This window comes from Cricetulus griseus, chromosome 5 (assembly GCF_003668045.3).
Source record: "Cricetulus griseus strain 17A/GY chromosome 5, alternate assembly CriGri-PICRH-1.0, whole genome shotgun sequence".
NCBI classification, from domain to species: Eukaryota; Metazoa; Chordata; class Mammalia; order Rodentia; family Cricetidae; genus Cricetulus; species Cricetulus griseus.
In genome coordinates, this window is record NC_048598.1 from 10902958 (window position 1) to 10920808 (window position 17851).

General features: G+C 43.2%; 1 long non-coding RNA gene across 3 annotated transcripts in view; it reads left to right on the forward strand.

The window, feature by feature from the left end:
- The window catches only part of LOC103160752, a 25480-nt gene extending 21970 nt beyond the window's left edge, over nt 1-3510 (forward strand). For all 3 annotated transcript variants that reach the window (XR_003486064.2, XR_003486065.2, XR_003486063.2), the window contains one exon: nt 1338-3510. This is a non-coding gene — a long non-coding RNA (uncharacterized LOC103160752). The remainder of the gene's footprint in view (nt 1-1337) is intronic.
- The last annotated feature ends 14341 nt before the right edge of the window (nt 3511-17851 follow it).

The window sequence follows — 17851 nt, forward strand, 5'->3', positions numbered from 1 at the left end:
AAATAAGAAATCAGTGGGGCTTGTAGACCTTCAGACTAGCTCCAGGCTAAGTGAGAGACCCTGTCTCAAAGGACACCTGATACTGCCCTCTGGCTTCTATATGAAAGCTGTGTTAAGTATCCTACACACACACATATGTACATATGCCACACATACACACACAAGCTACTGTAGCTCAAACCCTAATGGGTTCTAGCTATGCTAGAAATTCAACCTAGATTGTATTGCCTATACCTGGTTCTATAGGACCTCCCTCTTACACTTCTCCATGTCTGACAAATTCATTAGATAGCTGACAGCAGTTAAATGAAGTGCCCTCCTCCCCCCAAAAAAATCTTAAAATACCTATAAAACATTGAAAAAGGGATTGTCACATACCCAATGATGTGGAGAGGAAATCCCCAGAAACAGGGTGAAAGCCTTGCAGAACTATGGCAACAGCAATTAGGTACTCACAATTATCCCCCAAAATCACATGAAAACTTAAAGTCAAAGGAATGTAAGTCTAAAAATATCAAAATCATAGAACCAAGATTTTTTTTTGATTTAAGACAATAATCTAAGGAACAAAGCAAGAAAGGAAAAATAATTAAGTAGGCCATTTTAATTAAACCCACCAGAAAACCTGATTTTACAACCTCATCCATTCTATAAATAAGGCTTCATGTTAATAATTGAACCTCAACCATTCCCAGCTATGGGCTTTAGGGAGCACACTTTAACAGCCCACTTATAATGGCTATAAATTCCTCAGGTAAGACAAAATTAAATGGTCACCAACCACTCAATATGGAAGTTAATGACTCTCTCAAGTCTCATCTCATCTTTAAAACATTGCTGTCTTGACATTCTCTCATTTTAATATGACTTTGGAATCTTTGAAAACATCAGAGGGCCTCTCTCTGGGGACAGGGCTCATCAAAGATAACATGTGTTTGGAAGTCTCCGTGTTTCATCTGCATTCCTCTCCCATGGTTCTTGATGTGGATGCTTCACTAACACTCTTGTCTTGTCAAGACTTCAGTTGACAGAAGAGTAGATAACCATGATAAGTTAAGACTGAGAAAAAACAATTAAGGCCCCTGGGAAACAAGAACTCCCATATAATTGCCTCCACAGTCAATAGAGATGCCTGTAACCGGTACTCATATCCATGCCCATGCAAAACTTATACAACAGAACAAAATCCAGATATGGCCAGTAAGCAGAAGAGAAATTTGTTTTCCAGGTAGGCACTAGTATGAGTTGGGTGAGATAGCAATACACTGAGGTCTGGGCAATAGTCTTACTATGAACTTTGATGCTAAAAGAGAAATAAACCAATCCCAATCCTGCAGAGTGAGGGAGTGCTCCAGCTTGAGTGAGGGCTACATCATCACGGGCTGCGGTATCCATGGATTACATCATCACGGGCTGCAGTATCCATGGGTTACATCATCACGGGCTACAGTATCCATGGATTACATCATCACGGGCTGCAGTATCCATGGATTACATCATCACGGGCTGCAGTATCCATGGATTACATCATCACGGGCTACAGTATCCATGGATTACATCATCACGGGCTGCAGTATCCATGGATTACATCATCACGGGTTGCAGTATCCATGGATTACATCATCACGGGCTGCAGTATCTATGGATTACATCATCACGGGCTGCAGTATCCATGGTTTACATCATCACGGGCTGCAGCTCACCCTGGGCTACCAGAAACCCACAGCAGAAAAACAAATTCATTCCTCAGGCTGAGGGATCAGGGCTGAAATGTTGACCTCTCAGTGTCTGCCAAGCTTAAGTACTAAGCCAAGAAGCGTGTCATGTATAACAAGAGTCTGCACCTGCAGTGGGCTGGAGACCATCAAAATGCAGTTGCCTCCTGCCCACTGAACCTCTGAGGTGAAGAACAAAGAAGACTTATAGGTGTCTTATGTCCAGGAAAGACCATGATGAACTCACAGCTGCTTCTCCCTCAAACTCCACTCCACACAGCTCCTTCAAGCCAGGTGTGGTGGAACACCTCTTTAATCCCCGCACTAGCAGGCAGAGGCAGGTGGATATCTGAGTTCGAGGCCAGCATTGTCTACAGAGTGAGTTCTAGGACAGCCAAGGCTATGCAGAGAAACCCTGTCTTGAAAAACAAAACAAACAAACAAAAAGAAAAAGAAGAAACAAATGAGAAAGAGAGAAATATACCATTAAGTCAGTAGCTGATGTCTTTAGCATCTTAAGGGAACCCAATTATCCTTTTCATTTCACATGTTATTTAGTCAATTGTAAGGCGTGAGTTTTTACATTTTAATATGTCTTAAATTATGATTCATATAGTCATCAGCAATGCTCCACAACCACTGTCAGCCAGAGAGTTCATGGCAGACCACATGTGAACACACGTGGACTTGTGGCTTGTCTGGACGGCTACAGATGATAAAGGTTTCCATCTATACAGCATTGAAGGCTCACTTGGAGCAGCCTGATTTCCTGATTGTTATTTTCTGTAAAGACACAGAAAATGGCTACATTAAAACATGTGGGAAAGGTGAGAAAACACAAGACAGTAGGTGAAGAACATGAGGGGGCCTTCTTAGGGTGTGGCAGGAAACAGTGAATGTGGATAAAGATATGAAAAGCAGAAAAACCAAAACTCAGTACAAACGCAGTGCTAATTAATTTTGCTTGTGTCTTCCTTTCCATGGGCTGTACACAGTGATGTGTGTATATGTAATATCAAGCATTCTAAATACTGAAATAATTTAAATAAGCCTCTAATATCTAAATACATCTTGGAGGATACTTTCATAAAGTTTAAAATAAAATTTCTGCCGTTTTTTGAAACTTATACATTATATACATGTATCAAGTGCTCATGCTGAACCTGAAAAATAAATATAAATACATGTTAGTTAAAAGTTTCAAATAAGAAATTAAATTACACATGGCATAAGTAGCAGTGATATGTCACAATTTGTACAAAGTTGTTCTTTTTTGGTAACATACAAAATACAGTAGCTTAAATTTAAGAGAATTTTAAGCTTAATGAAATGCAACAGTATCCCCTTTTGTGAGGTCTATAATTTTATTTGAATCTCTCCAGCAGTCCTTTCTTCCAACTTACACCCCATTTTTCACTTTTCAAAAGACTGATGACCTCCCTAAAGTGACTCAGACACATGGCAGAGAAAGTTGGCACTGGCAACATCTATGCTTCTCTTCTTATTCCAGAGAATGGGACACAATGACAAACCCTGGCCTTTGTAATGACATGAACTCATGTGTACCAGTCACCACCGATGAATTCTGGTGGAACTGATGTATGCCACCTCCAATCACTTGCATAGTAATTTTAACTCAACCTTGTGACCCTCTTCCAAGTGGTCTAATGGTAACTCCCAGGGCAATTTTGAGGAGTCCCAGCTAACCATAGAAGACCCCCATGCATAACTGGCATCCTTGTCTGATTGGAACAAGATACCCCTAACTACCAATGCCTGCTATGCTCTGTTGCAATACAGGCTTTAATTGTGTTAATCCATTGAGATATGGCATGTTTTGTGTGTTGTCATAGTTGTTACGGTGGTTATCTTGCCCCCTTCTCTGGTGCTTCTTCTCCCAACCATTCATATTTACAACCCTTCTTTTTATCATGTAGATCTACACTTATGACACATGTTCAGAAGAATCATCCCTGGCCTTCCTAGCTCTCCAATCCCTCCCCCTACTTAATTAGCTACCTTATTAACTACCTGTCCTGAGTTGAAAGCAACACAGGTTCATGATATAACACTCAAGGCTTATTTGTTTTTTTATTTGCGATGAGATGCCTCCACAAGAAGTACTAAATTCTTTTGTCTATTGGTGTGCCCCTGTCCTCCTACCTATACCCAGTATAAATGAGAGTCTTCAAAAATGTTTCTTGAATGAATTAATGAGTCAGTCCGTGATAGAAGTGGATCAGGTGAAGTCTGTGTGCCAGGCACGTTAGGCAATTCTAAGCCACACACTGATTGAGTGGCATCCCAAAGCACTAAGCAATGGCAAAAATTAAACTGGCCCAGCTTTTCTGAGATTTCTTTTCCCAGAGTACCATTTATTCTTCTTGTACAAATTTGATGATGTTCTCACCATTGTTGCAGCACCAGGAAAGTAGAGGCAGGATGACTGAGTTCATGGCAAACCTAGGATACTGAAAGAGATCCCAGAGTGATCACTGGGAAACCAGCATGGAACTGGTCCAGACCCAGTGAATGTGGGTGTCAGTGAGGAGGCCTTGGAAATCTATGGGGCCTCTTGTAGTAGATCAGTACTTATCCCTAGCATAGGAATGGACTTTGGGATCCAATTTCACATAGAGGGGTACTCCCTGAGCCTAGACACTCAGGGGTGGGCCTAGGCCCTATCCCAAAGGATATGACAGACTCTGAAGACCACCTATGGAAGGCCTCACCCTCCCTGGGGAACAGAATTGGTTTGGGATAGGTAGGGTGTTATTGGGGGTAGGGGATCAAGGGAGGGAGAGGGAACTGGGATTGACATGTAAAGCAATCTTGTTTCTAACATAAATTTAAAAAATGGAGAAAAAAGAAAAAAAATTATGATGTTCTCATTAGAGAACCAAATTCAAGAAATACAAAGTTGATAAACTACTAAACATCATTTGTAAATCTTCAAACTCCACCAAAGGAAGACAGTTGACTGTGGGCCATCATGTCTTCTCATTCATCCTAAAATACACTCCAAGTTTGCTTCCCTGATGGAAAGAAATTGCCCCAATCTAGATGGCCACACTTGAGGTGCCCTCAGCTCCTACTCTAGCAATTGGGTAGCAGCATTTTCATCTGAATAAAGAAACACTCAAGACTTCGAGCAACTACCATGACTCTATTTACCTCCTTCCTCTGTCCCAAATGCCCAAAGTCCTCCTAACTCCAAGACACAACAAAGAAATAATTCTGAAATAAATGGCCCAGAGTCTTGACACTCCCAGAACTCTTAAGTGCAGAAATGAAATTTCAATCTTAGGGCTTATTTGACCTCCGCTATCATCTAGTGTTTTTGTTTCCAGGGCTGGGCCTGGGTTTAGGAAATATTCTGAAGTTGGTAAACACCCATTTTTGTGACTTTCTTTAGCCCTAGTTATGGGAGCCAGAGATCAGAACTGAGTGCCTCCTGCCTGCCCAGCCTCCAGGGTAGCATTGTATATACTAGGCCAACAGTCCCCACAATTGACTCCCAGAAGACAAATGGTATGAGTTAGACTCCTGCGAGTAGCTTTATGCTCAGGGAAATTATGGAATCCTTCATCAGCTGCATAGACCCCATAGATTCACATTGTCCAAGTACATATGAAACATTTGGGAAGCCCTTGGTTCTTTGTGTTGGAATCTCACAAGCCGAACAATGAATCTGAGGTTATTTTTTTCTTAATACTCATTAATATTCTACTGACTTACTGCTCCCTGAGAAACATGGCTCTAGATCCTTAAAATCCTACCCCCACCCCACTCCCAACCACCCCCAAGTAAACAGCGTGAACAATGAAATCAATCCACGCTCTGAAATCATTTACTCCCCTGATCCAATGCAGTGCAGCATTAGTGCCTCGTTCGCTGATGCAGCTCTGACCAGCGTCTGGTCCCCCTACTGCCCTTGAAGGCTCCAATCTCTCCTCTCCCTGGCATCTGTGCAGCTCCTTCAGCCAGGGCCAGCAGCACTTGTCTTTTAAGAGTCACGTAATGGCTGTGACCTGAGCTATCTGAAGTCCGTAATTCTCTCCTGGTGTTCCAACCTTTCACTCTAGATTCTAAATGTTCCCTGCCATTTAAATAATTGCCTAGTGAACTACAATTAATGAAATGATGGAAGAAGTTAGGATCACTAACAGGCCAGGACAGAAATCACTTGTGGCTCTCTAATCGATTCTAATTACCTCTGCTAATGAAATGAGAGGGAGGGGTCAAGATAATGCAAAGCCATCTTAGCCAGAACTTGCAGAACCTTTGTGAGTCAAACCCAGTGGCCCCATCTGCTCTCCCACTTGAGGGCTAAGGGCCATTGTGGGATTGACTGACCTGCAGGACCTCACCCATTCAACAATCAGAGCCAGCTGGTCTGAAAATGGCAGAAGCTGTAGATCAGACCAGATCAGGATGTGCCAACTGATCCATCTTTCAGGAAAATGCTAGAGATCTCTAGACAGAGACAAGGCCTCTATAGAATTGCCAGACAGAAACAAGAAATGGCTGCTGTCCTGAACAAGGTTTGCCTTTGGACAAAAGGCGTTAGCTATTTACCCATATTCTCTGGGACATGTCAAATTGGACAACAGACATAGCCTCCGAATTTTAGACCCTAGAATCAGAAAGAAGGAGAGACAGACAGAGAGAGAGACAGAGAGAGAGAGAGACAGAGAGAGAGAGAGAGAGAGAGAGAGAGAGAGAGAGAGAGAGAACAGATCTTATGCTGTTCCTCAGTCTGTTTCTAATCTGTTTTGAGTCATTGTCCACCCTCAACTCCTTTAAGGGTTTGTGACTTGGCTGCCTTCCGGATGGCTGAGTCACACTATGATGGATTAGGTAATGGTGCCATCTTCCATACCCTTCAGAGGACACCCTCAGGCTGAAGCTAACAGTACAAGTTAGAAGCGTGAGGCCAGTGTACATCCAGTGCATAGTGGCTTTCAGAGAGACCCCATATATCTTAGTCAATTTTGCATTGTTATAACAGAATATAAGGAAGCCGGAAACTTATAAAGTAAACAATTATTTCCACAATGGTAGGACCTGGGAAGTCCAATGCCAAGATGCTGACACTGAGCAAGGGCTTTTTAGGACTTTGTGACAGCTAGGAAAGTGAGCACATACAGAACAGAGAACTTGCTTCATTAACAAAACCACTCTCACAGTAACTATCAAACTCTCAATCAAGCCAACTTGCTCTCATGATAAAGCTACTGATGTGTTCAGAATGGTGGAGCCCTTAAGACCTAATCCACTCTTAAAGTTCTCACCTCCCCATACCATCACAGTGCCAATAAGATTCAATAAGAACTTCGGGGACATTCAAAACCTAGCACCCTCTGAAACACAAGGAACAAAGACATGGGAGACCCAGCAACCCTTCAAGGAACTCTTTAATGTAAACTACTGGCCCCAAATGAAAGTAAATACCCAAAGTTTTAGTAGTCATTCTGTCATAATAAAGATAGATAGGAATAATTTTACTCACATTTTATCTAAAGCTTAATAAAATATTCCACAAGTCAGTCCTTTCCAGAGCTTACACAGGGAACTTTATTATTAAATAGGACAGTTTTCTTTTTCCTTGTGGGTGGTGCTGTGGACCAAGCCCAGCACTTCCTGTGCACTGGGCAAGCAATCCAGCTACCACTGCGCCAGCCCTTAAACATGATTGCTGCAGCCCAATGGTTCTCAGCCTTCCTGATGCTGCCATCCTTTAACACAGTTCCTCTTATTGCGGTGACCCCCCAACCATAAAATTATTTCATTGTTACCTCATAACTGCAATTTTGCTACTGTTATGAATCATAATGTAAATATCTGATATGTGATCCCTCCGTAGGGGTCACAACCCACAAGTTGAGAACCACTGTCATTATCAGGAGTTTCTAGTATGTCCTCTGCCCCTGTCACCAAAGCTAAGTAGATGAGGGGCCCAAACTTCTCAAGGTCGTTTCATGTCCTTGACTTTGCTCCTGCTCTCACTCCAGACTCCCTCATCTAGGGCAAAAAGAGATAATGGAGAAAACCCAAGAACTGGGAGATCTCTAACTGCAATCTCCTTTGGTTTGAAATTGATTAGAGAGAGCGAGAGCACATGCTGTTTTTAGGATATTTCTGGGGCTTACTTAAGCGCTGATGCAGATTGTGGTAGCTTTTTTAAAGAGATAAAATGTGACCGTTTGACTTAAGGGGGTGGGAGAACGTTTGCAGTAATATTCCAGAGAAACAGCAATTCGAGTTTTCTCTGGGTCAGCAGGGTGGGTGCCATTTTGTCTTCACCAGGGCAAGCACACAGGGTGATATCCATCTGTTGTCAAGACCCGATTTCTGAACGGAATTAGTCTGCAGACCAGCTCGGCCCTAACTAGGCTCCTCTGAGCACAGACATGAGGGTGATTCATCTTTTCAAAACAGAGTATGACTGGGGGAAATGTTGCATTGCTGTAATTTCACTTGGGCTGGGGGAGGGGTGTGCATCCCTGCTATTCCTGAATGAGCTCCTCATTCAGCCAAGAGTCTGGTGTGAGCAGAAGGGCAGTGAATAGTCAGTGTGCTTTAGAAACAGCTGCCTCGATCACTGATTACAGTCAGCAAATCTTGCTATGTCCGGGCCTGCCTGGGGCTGCAACCTGAGATGCAAAGACATTTCCCAGGCAGGTGGGACTTCAACAATCAGCAGGAAGCCAGAAAACGTTAGAAATTCAAGTCCCCAGGTGGCCCAAACTCATCACATAGCATAAATTGGTCTCTTTCCTGTGTCAGAAGAGTCAGACACCTGGGAAAACCCAATTATTCTTCATTGTCATCAGCATCATCGATGTCACAGCATCATGCAAGGGCATTAATCAAACTTGCACTGCATTCAGAGCAGTACCTAGTGTTGAACAACACTAGGAAGAAATCTCTCCCCCTCTAAGTTTCTCACTGGCAAGTGCGTGCATGCTTGTGTGTGTGTGTGTGTGTGTGTGTGTGTGTGTGTGTGTGTGTGTGTGTTATGAGTGTGTGTGGAGACCAGAGGCCAATCCCAGGTATCATTCCTTGAACCTCATCTAGCTTGTTTTCTGAGACATGATCTCTCATTGATCTACAGATCCCTACATGGGCCAAGCAGGCTGGCCAGAGAGCTCCAGGGATCTGCCTGCCTCTGCCTCTTCAGCGCTGAGATTACAAGCAACATTTTTACACCCAACATTTTTAAGTGGCTTGAGTCCTGGGGCTTGAATGTAGGTCTTTATGTTTGCACAGTGTAAAGTGCTTATCAACTGAACTCTTTGCAGAGCTCGCCCTGGCTCTGCCCTGAGGCTAACTGGTCACCCTGCGGGAATTAATGGTCACTGATCTGCACAGTGACACCAAACCAAGGAGGATTCCGAAGACGCTGTGAGTGGAGATAGACCCGCACACCATCTGACGTGATGTATCAAAGTGATTTATAAAAGACCTTGAGACACTCACAATCACATGTTCACAAAAATCACATAGACCATGACTATATAAGCTTTTTTTCCCATTTGTGGGACAATGATGAAGTGGTTAATCCAAAGATGAAGCCATTCCAGACACCATTGACAGACTGCCTTAGAAGCATTCTGTGGTAAGCTCACAGGGAGTGACACTATCAGGAGGTATTGTCTTGTTGGAGCAGGTGTGGCCTTGTTGGAGGAAGTGTGCCACTGTGGGGGTGGGCTTTGAGGCCTCCTGTGCTCAGGCTATGTGTACAGCAGACCCTGTGTACCGCAGCAGGCTTTGTGCTCAGGGACCAGGAAATGTTTGGCTTTCCCAGGCACACCAAGCCAAGTCACAGGGATTACATTCAGCTTGTCCTGGTGGCAAGAGACAGTTAGTGGGAAATGAAAGAAGCAGCCAGGCAGAGTGGCACACACCTCAGCATTCAGGAGGAGGGTGAATTTGAGGCCAGGTCAGGTTACACAGTTATGTCCTGTCCCAAAAAACAAACCAATAATAATGAAAAATGAAATATGCAACTCCATTGAAGCATACTATGAGCAAAACATATGGAGAAGTGCACGGCTGTGACTTTCTGTGTATGGGGTGAGTATATTGTGCCTACATGTGTGTCTACGTCCATCCAGAGCCCACCCTGTTTCCTGACATACAAAGGCATGGCATCAGAGCGTTAAATAATCATCTTTAAAACAGCATTTCATCTGTACTGTATTCTTATTTATCAATATTTATGTATCATTTACCATGTGCCATATTTTATTTAAATTACAGTTCATGCCTGGTTTTGTTAATAAGGTTTTATGGAGACACACAGTCATGCCTATTTATTTATGTATTGCTATGGCTGCTTGCATACTAAGATGGTTATGATGAGGAGCACATAGCTCACAATGCAGAAGATGCTCGCCCCCAGACTCTTTACAGGAGGTCGGCAACTTCTGTCTCAAGCACTTAGTTACTACTTCATTTCACGTTTTCCACAACCCTAACAGTATATATACTATTATTAGGAGAAATATATTCATACATAGCAAATAAAAACATTGTAATAGGTGCTTTACAACCTCATAAGGAGACGAGGAAAATGTTTTTGTTTTTTTTAAAAAAAAAAAAAAAAAAAAAAGCATCCTTGGGCTCCTGTATCCAAGCCATTGTGTGGACCATGAGCTCAAGAAAGAAAGAGAGGAATAGAAAACAAAACAGTATCAGAAAACAAAACTAGAATAGAAGGTACTCAAGAGAGTCTTAAAGAAATATTGCAAAGAAAGCAAAATGATAAAAATGAGATAGTTAGGAAATACAAGGACTGGTGAGGAAACCAACCATTGGCGAGAAAGAGGATAAAGGAGGTCAACACTCACTTATTCCCTGTGAAGGAAACATTCGGAAGGCAGCAATCTACTTGCAGTGAGATGGTCTCAAGTAGTTCTGCTGTGTCTCCTTAGTGGTTAATGTTATCAAGAACGTTTAGTACACATACTGGGCACGTGTTTCTTTTTAAAAATAATCTATTCCTGTGGTAGACTTTGGGGAGCCCTTTTTGAGGGCCTTACCCTGCCTGGGGAGTGGAGGGGGGATGGCTAGGGGCAGGTGGGATGTTGGGGAGGAGGGGAGGGAGAGGGAGAAGGGATTGACATGTGAAGCAAGCTTGTTCCTAATTTGAACTAATAAAATAAAAAAAAGAGTCTATTCCTGTTGTTAACTGGATTCCTAGGGGTTTTGTTGCTGTTATTTTCTGAGCCATTGATATATTCTAGCTAATTATTTGTAACAGCAAAGATACAGCACAAGCCTCCATGTCTATAAGCAAATCGGTGGACACACACACTGTGGTATGTATTTATGCATAATGAAGTATTACTCACCCAAAATGAATGAAGTCCCCATTTACAGCAAAATGGGTGTCACTAGAGGACATCAGGTTAAATGAATTAAGACAGACACAGAAAGATGAGTGCTACATGGTTTCTCTCATACGTGGAAGCTAAAAATTCACCTTTAAAGTAGAGTTGTGATTACTAAAGGTTGGGGAGTGTGTGAAAGGGTGAGTGGAAAGAGATTGGAATTGATGACTGGACACTGTGTGGCTGTGTTGAGATACTACAACAAACCCTATGAAAATTGACTGTTAATGTATAGTGATCCGAAATAAAAAGGAAGCAAACCAGCATTTATGAAGATAATCCGGTTAATATTTCCACAAATAGAAAGAAGAGAGCGAGGGAGGGAGGGAGGGAGGAAGAGAGGGAGGGAGGGAGGGAGGGAGGGAGGGAGGGAGGGAGGGAGGGAGAGAGATAAGAGCATAGTCCATAGTCCTGATATCAAAATAGACTTCAGACCAAAAGGCAAAGAACATAGTTTAATTTTAAAAGTTATTTTTTACACGAAGATTTAGCCACCTAGGCAGGAAATGACCCAGTGACCACACATAAAATACAAGTTATGGATGATGCATGAATTAAGTAAAAAAAAAAAAAAATCAATGAGAGGCCCTTAACACACCTGTCTCCGAACAGTACAGATCCAGTAGATCAAAGAGGCAAGGTATAAAATATTTACCTCAAAGTAGCCCTTTCAGACACAGATTAAATACCACACTCCAGTAACAAATGCACCTTCTTCTGGGGCAGGCATAGAACACGAGCTGACTGCTTACTTCAGTTCAAATTGAATGTTCCATGCAATGGAAAAATAACCCACAGTCCTGTGTAATTAATGATGGGGGATGTCCTTATGCTGTGAATATGTTTCTCTTATTGGTGGGTGAATAGAGATGTTTTGGTCAATGGATATGCAAGATGTAGCCAGGCAGGAAGTATAGGTGAGGCTACCAGACTGGGAGAATTCAGGGGAGAGGAAGGCAGGCAGTAAGTCGCAAGGAAAACACCATGTAGCTACCAGGAAAGTAGGCTGTCCAGGTATTCTCCAGGAAGCCAAGACCATGTGAAGATACATAGATTAATAGAAATTGGTTAACAAGTAAGAGACAGCTAGCCAATAAGAAGCCTGAGCTACCAGCCAAACAGTTTATTTGGGTCTAAATGGCAGCAGGATGGGGTGGGACAGAAACTTCCGTCAACAAATTAAATTGTAAAGAGAGAAAAGAAATTAAAATTGAAGATGTAAAAAACCCATATGGAAATTAGAAAGCCTCCTAGATATTGGGCAAGTAAGAAATGCAAACAGAAATAATTACGATAAAAACTCTACCTACTGCTTCATGGGTTATAATGAAGGAGTGGCTGGAGGAAATCTGTAGTGCTGAACGTGTCTCAGTTTTGGGGGATTTTTTGTTTGTTTGTTTGTTTGTTTGTTTTTAAGGATGAAAATAAATTACAGTTATAAAATGCACAGATAAAAGGAAACTAAATTTAAAAACAAAAATGTTACTTATAAACAACTTTATGTCTAAAACAATGAGAATTTGGATGAAACAAATAAATTCTTCAATAACCTAACTTATAAAATGTACACACAAATTTTGGAAAACAAAATGGACAAGAAATGTGGTCATATACCAAAATGTTTAGTGACCCCAAAAATCTCAAGTCCTGGAAGGCTTCGAAATTTCTTCAAAACATTTTGAAAGAGATAATATGGTGGTTTGAATAAAACTCATGGGGAGTGGCACTATTAGGAGGTGTGGCCTTGTTGGAGTGATTCTCAAGTCAAGCCCAGTGTGTCTGATTCTCTTCCTGCTGCCTTCAGACCCAGGTGTAGAACTCTCAGCTCCTTCTCCAGCACCATGTCTGCCTACATGCCACCATGCTTCCCACCGTGATGATTGTTCTGGTGGAAGCTCCACCCCAGCCCCTGGCATCCATATACCCAAAGAGTCTGGGATGTTCTGATGGAAGCCCCACCTCTCTCTCTTTCCCTAGACCCTGTCCCCTCAGAAAGCCCACCAAGAGTTAGCCCCTCCCCAGGGCTAGAGGCTACTTGAGATCTGGCTGCCATATTTTCCATGTGATTCCTCTCCTGCCCTCCTGAGGGTCACGCAGGAATGCCTAGCTCTGTTCATTAAACCTGGATTTATTAATTCGGTTTGATTGGCTTATTACATCAGCGGCGTCGGCAATTATCCAATAACCAGGAATTTTAAAGTTATCAATGATAATGGACTAAATCTCTGAAACTGTAAGGCAGCCCCAGTTAAATGCTTTCCTTTGTAAGAGCTTCCATGATCATAGTGTCTCTTTATAGCAATAGAAACCCTAAGACAGTTATCAAAATGAGAAAGAAACTTTTATGCCAATCTCTAAAGACATTATAGGAACACACATTGGTCTATGTGTTGACCCCACAGTTGGCCAAAACTAAGTCCTCCTCTAGAGTCTCTCCACAAGTAACTGAGAACCTATTTCCATCTAAGGCAGCATAAACAGGACCTGGCTGATGCCCTGTAGACAATGTGCAAAGAGCTATGGCATCCAAGACCAACTGATGAGCCTAGAAGAGCACGCTGAGGTTGAAACAGCTAGCGGGGGATGAAAAAAAAGGCAATGGGATCCAGAGGTGGAATCCCAATGTAGTTCTATACAGCACTGTTCAGAGGTAGAATCCCAATGCAGTTATATACAGCACTGTTTACAGCAGCTACATTATGGGAACAACCTAGCTGCCCATCAACAGAGGGAGCCACAAGAAAACATGGCATATACACACACTCACACACAGGGGCATGCTTTTCAGTCATAAAAACAGAGTGGAGTAGAGTTGTGTCGTTTGCAGGAAAATGCATGCAACTATGGATAATCGTAGTAAGGTAATTAAGTCAGTCTAGAGAAGCAAATGTCACACACTTTCTCTCTTTTTGGTACCCTAGATCTTATATAGATACATAAAATCATATACAAATGACATGAAAGTAGGAGAATTCTGGAAGAAAGAGAGGACTCTCAGACAGGGGGGAAAAGAGGAGGTAGCTAGAGAATGAGAAGGATGGAGCTCAAAGTACATATTATACTTGCATGAAAATGGCCTTAGAGAACCATGTGATAAAGACAACAGAATAAGATAAAAACAGAAAGATGGAGAAGGGGCACCCAGAAAAACAGCACCCAGGTGCCATGAATGTTTAAGAAAAAGGAGATTCTTCTAGGTGGGGGTGCATTTGAACCCCTTGTCTGAAACAAGAGAGACACTGATTTCTCCCGGGTTCATGGTTATCCCTCACCCCAGACTTCTTAGAAACCACAGACAGTTTTTAGCCTCCTCTGTTCCTCAAGCAACTCTGTAGCAGAGCCACTCTCCTAGAACAAACTGCAAGCAGAGAATCCCACTGCCTATCCAGGAAAGGCATCCAGGTGAAATGTGGAATTGCTGACCTTTGGAGCCTGTGTCTCAGAATAAAGCACGCATCTCTGACCATGCTCGCTGATGTATGCTGGCTGTCTTCCAGCTGTCCTCACCAGCATATCCCCAAGCTGTGCGTCCTCTACCCCAGCCTCACAGCCCAGCACTTAACAGCATTGGTTGTTTTCGGTAGTGTACCGTCAGTGTCGATGGAGTCTAGCTGAGGGCAACAGAAGTATGAAAGAGGAAGGAGGGTAGAAGACAGGGTCAGTCCCCTGCCCATCCTCCCTGCAACATTAGGCATCTCTCCACAACTAATTCTGTCCCTGGGTTCCAGTAATTATTTCTCCCACACATACCCTTCCCTGTCCTGTGCCCAATCCCCCAACAAGCCCCTATGTCCACTATTGTTTTCCTAGGGTACTAAGTCACCCTCATGGTTTTCTCTGTTTGCATAATAGTTTGAGAACAATTATACATAAACTCCCTTCAAAAGTCCAGCATCCTGTCCCATGCTGTTTCCAAGCCTCTGATGCTACGAATGAAGAAAACGAACAGAGGAGCCTGGATGGAAAGCAGGGCTTTGCAGCTCTGTCAGCACTCTGGACCACAGCAGTGAGACCTGTCCCCAGGGATAACTGTCATTCTAGGATATCCCCAATGTGGAAATAGGAAGAAAACTGGTGTCCATCTTTGCTGGCCGTAGAAAACTGAAATTAATGTCCATCTTATTTCAGTGCAGTGTCTGCAAGATCAATCTTGCACTTGACAAGCATTAATTGTGAAGGACCCTAACAAGCATTTTGAGATTATTATGAAATTGTGTGCTTTCTTAGCCTTGATTTTATCTTTGCAAGTCAATAAAGTAGTATCACTTGCTATGTTACTAAAATATTAACTTCTATGTATGTGGGGCCAGGAAGCAAAAAAAAGTGCTGTCCAATTCCCTGCAGTCTGGCTTGTCCTTCATTCAGGGACTAAGAGGGCTTTTGTGACAACGTCTTGACGTGGAATCCCCTTCTGCAGGTGTGTGTGTGCGTGCGTGCGTGCGTGCGTGCGTGCGTGCCGTGCGTGCGTGCGTGCGTGCGTGTGTGTGTGTGTGTGTGTGTGTGTGTGTGTGTGTTTACATAGGTATCACACATCACAACCAAAGAACCTAGGTTCTAAATGTGGACCAAGAAACTTAAGAATTACATAGTTTAAATGCCCAGATAAACAGAATATAAGACACTATTGTCACCCAAACAATATTACCCAACAATGTAAATAATGTACTTCACATAAAAACATTTTTAAAAAACTCAAATGTGGGGCAGTCTGTCTTTTGAAACAAACAAGAGCCTGAAATAGGGGGAAATAGCGTAACATAACCCAACATAACCCACTGTGTTCAAAAAACAAATGTTAATTAAAAGCTTGGCAGTGCCTCACAAAATGCATACCACAGAGTGTGCCCCTGGAGTTTGCAACATGATTAGGGAGGCAAGCCAAATATATCTTTAGTAATTATTAAAGAGCATTAGCAAGCATATTTTGGACAGTTGAAGTGTGTCATTAAAAAATTAAGTCCAGGGATGGGAAGATGGCACAGTGGGTAGGAAAACTTGCTATGCAAACATGAGGACCTGAGTTCAAATCCCCAGTACCTATGTAATACAACGGTGATGGTCGTAGATTCCTATAGCCCCAGCACTATCAGAGGCAGAGACAGGAAGATCAGCTTGCTGGCTACCAGCCTCGCTCAAGGTTCAGTGAGAGACACCGTCTCAAGAAAACCAAGTAGAAAGAAATAGAGCAGGACACCAAACCTCCTCCTCTGGCCTGGGCATGCATGCACAGACACATGCATCCACATACATGGTCACACACACACACACACACACACACACACACACACACACACACACAAATAAATAATAAAAATAAGAGCAAGTGTCTCTTGAACCGGATCAGAGAAGAGAGGGCTGTAGAGGGCTGCCTTACTTCTGCCCTCAGTCTGTCTGTTCTTGATCCACAGCTATGCAAACCAACAGGCTCACGCTCCTTCCACAATGCCTTCCCCACAGTGATGGACTGAAACCTCAAACACAAAACCCAAAAAACATCCCCTTAACTTGCCTCTTATCCAGTGTTTGGTCTCGGTAATGAGGAAAGTGGTGCACGTGGCAACAAGAGGCCATATCCATCACGACTCTGTTTTATCCAGTATCTCCATAAGAATCAGGAGAATCCCGCCCTTCTCCTTCCGCTGGCCTACTGGTCCTTTGTGCAGAAGGTAACTCCTTTGCTGTTCTGTTTACTAGGGACAGGGAGCAAAGCCCATTGTGAAGGTCCCTAGAGCAAAAGAAAGGAAACACCATGGAAGGAAGCCCCAGCCCCAGAGCCCCACCATGAACTTCACAGTTCCAAGGCACACATGGGTGCAGACGCTCATTCTGTACAGGCCGCCAGAGCAAAGCGCCTGTTACGGTTTGGCTGTGAAACGCCCCCTACAGGCTCCAGCTGGCGGTGCTGTCAGGTCCCAGCACACAGACCCCTGCCCGTTGTCTCTCTCGTCCCCCAGTTCTCACCTGTAAGTTCTTTGTGCCCTGAAGCCCCCAACACAGAAAACTGAGGAAAGCCTCCCCTGTCTACTTGTTCAAGGTCAGCTTTGAATAAACCTGTTTCCATCCACCAATTTCTGTCTCCTGAATCCTCACCACAGGTCACTTGCCTTGTTAACCTGGGGGCATTTAATATCAGCTCTAACAACTCCCTTCCAAATACACTTGAAAAGCTGACACACGTCACAGATATACCTCACCTATAAGAATAAAAAAAAATGTGACAATAAATAGAAAACACCTAAAGGATGAAATTATCATCAGGAGCCCTCATGAATCTCATTACTTTTCTATCCAGACCCAAGGGCTGGGGATTCACTCCTATCTGTCTTATTGAGAGCCAGGGGGAGGGCAGAGCTGTGTGACTGAGTCACGTGGTCCAACAGCTTGCTCCCACAGAGCCTGTATGCATATTTGGCAGCTGATAGGGAAGTCGGATGTGGTAAGCAGGTCTGATCCATTAGTGACGTGTGGATTGGTGGGTGACGCATGGGTACAGAGGATGGGGGTGAGAAAAAATGCCTTTGGGAACCAGTCAAGTTTACCGCTCATGCCTTGTTTTCCAACTGGTTCAAATAGACACACTTTTGATGCAGCAGGACACAAGGCTCCTAACTAAGTGAAGAAATTGGGGAATGGCAAACAGTGACAAGATGTCTCCTGTCTTCTTTTAAATCGATTCTTCCTCCATGGCAGCAGAGAGAAGCCCTGAGGGAGCCCCGAGGAAAAATTTTAAAGCCATCC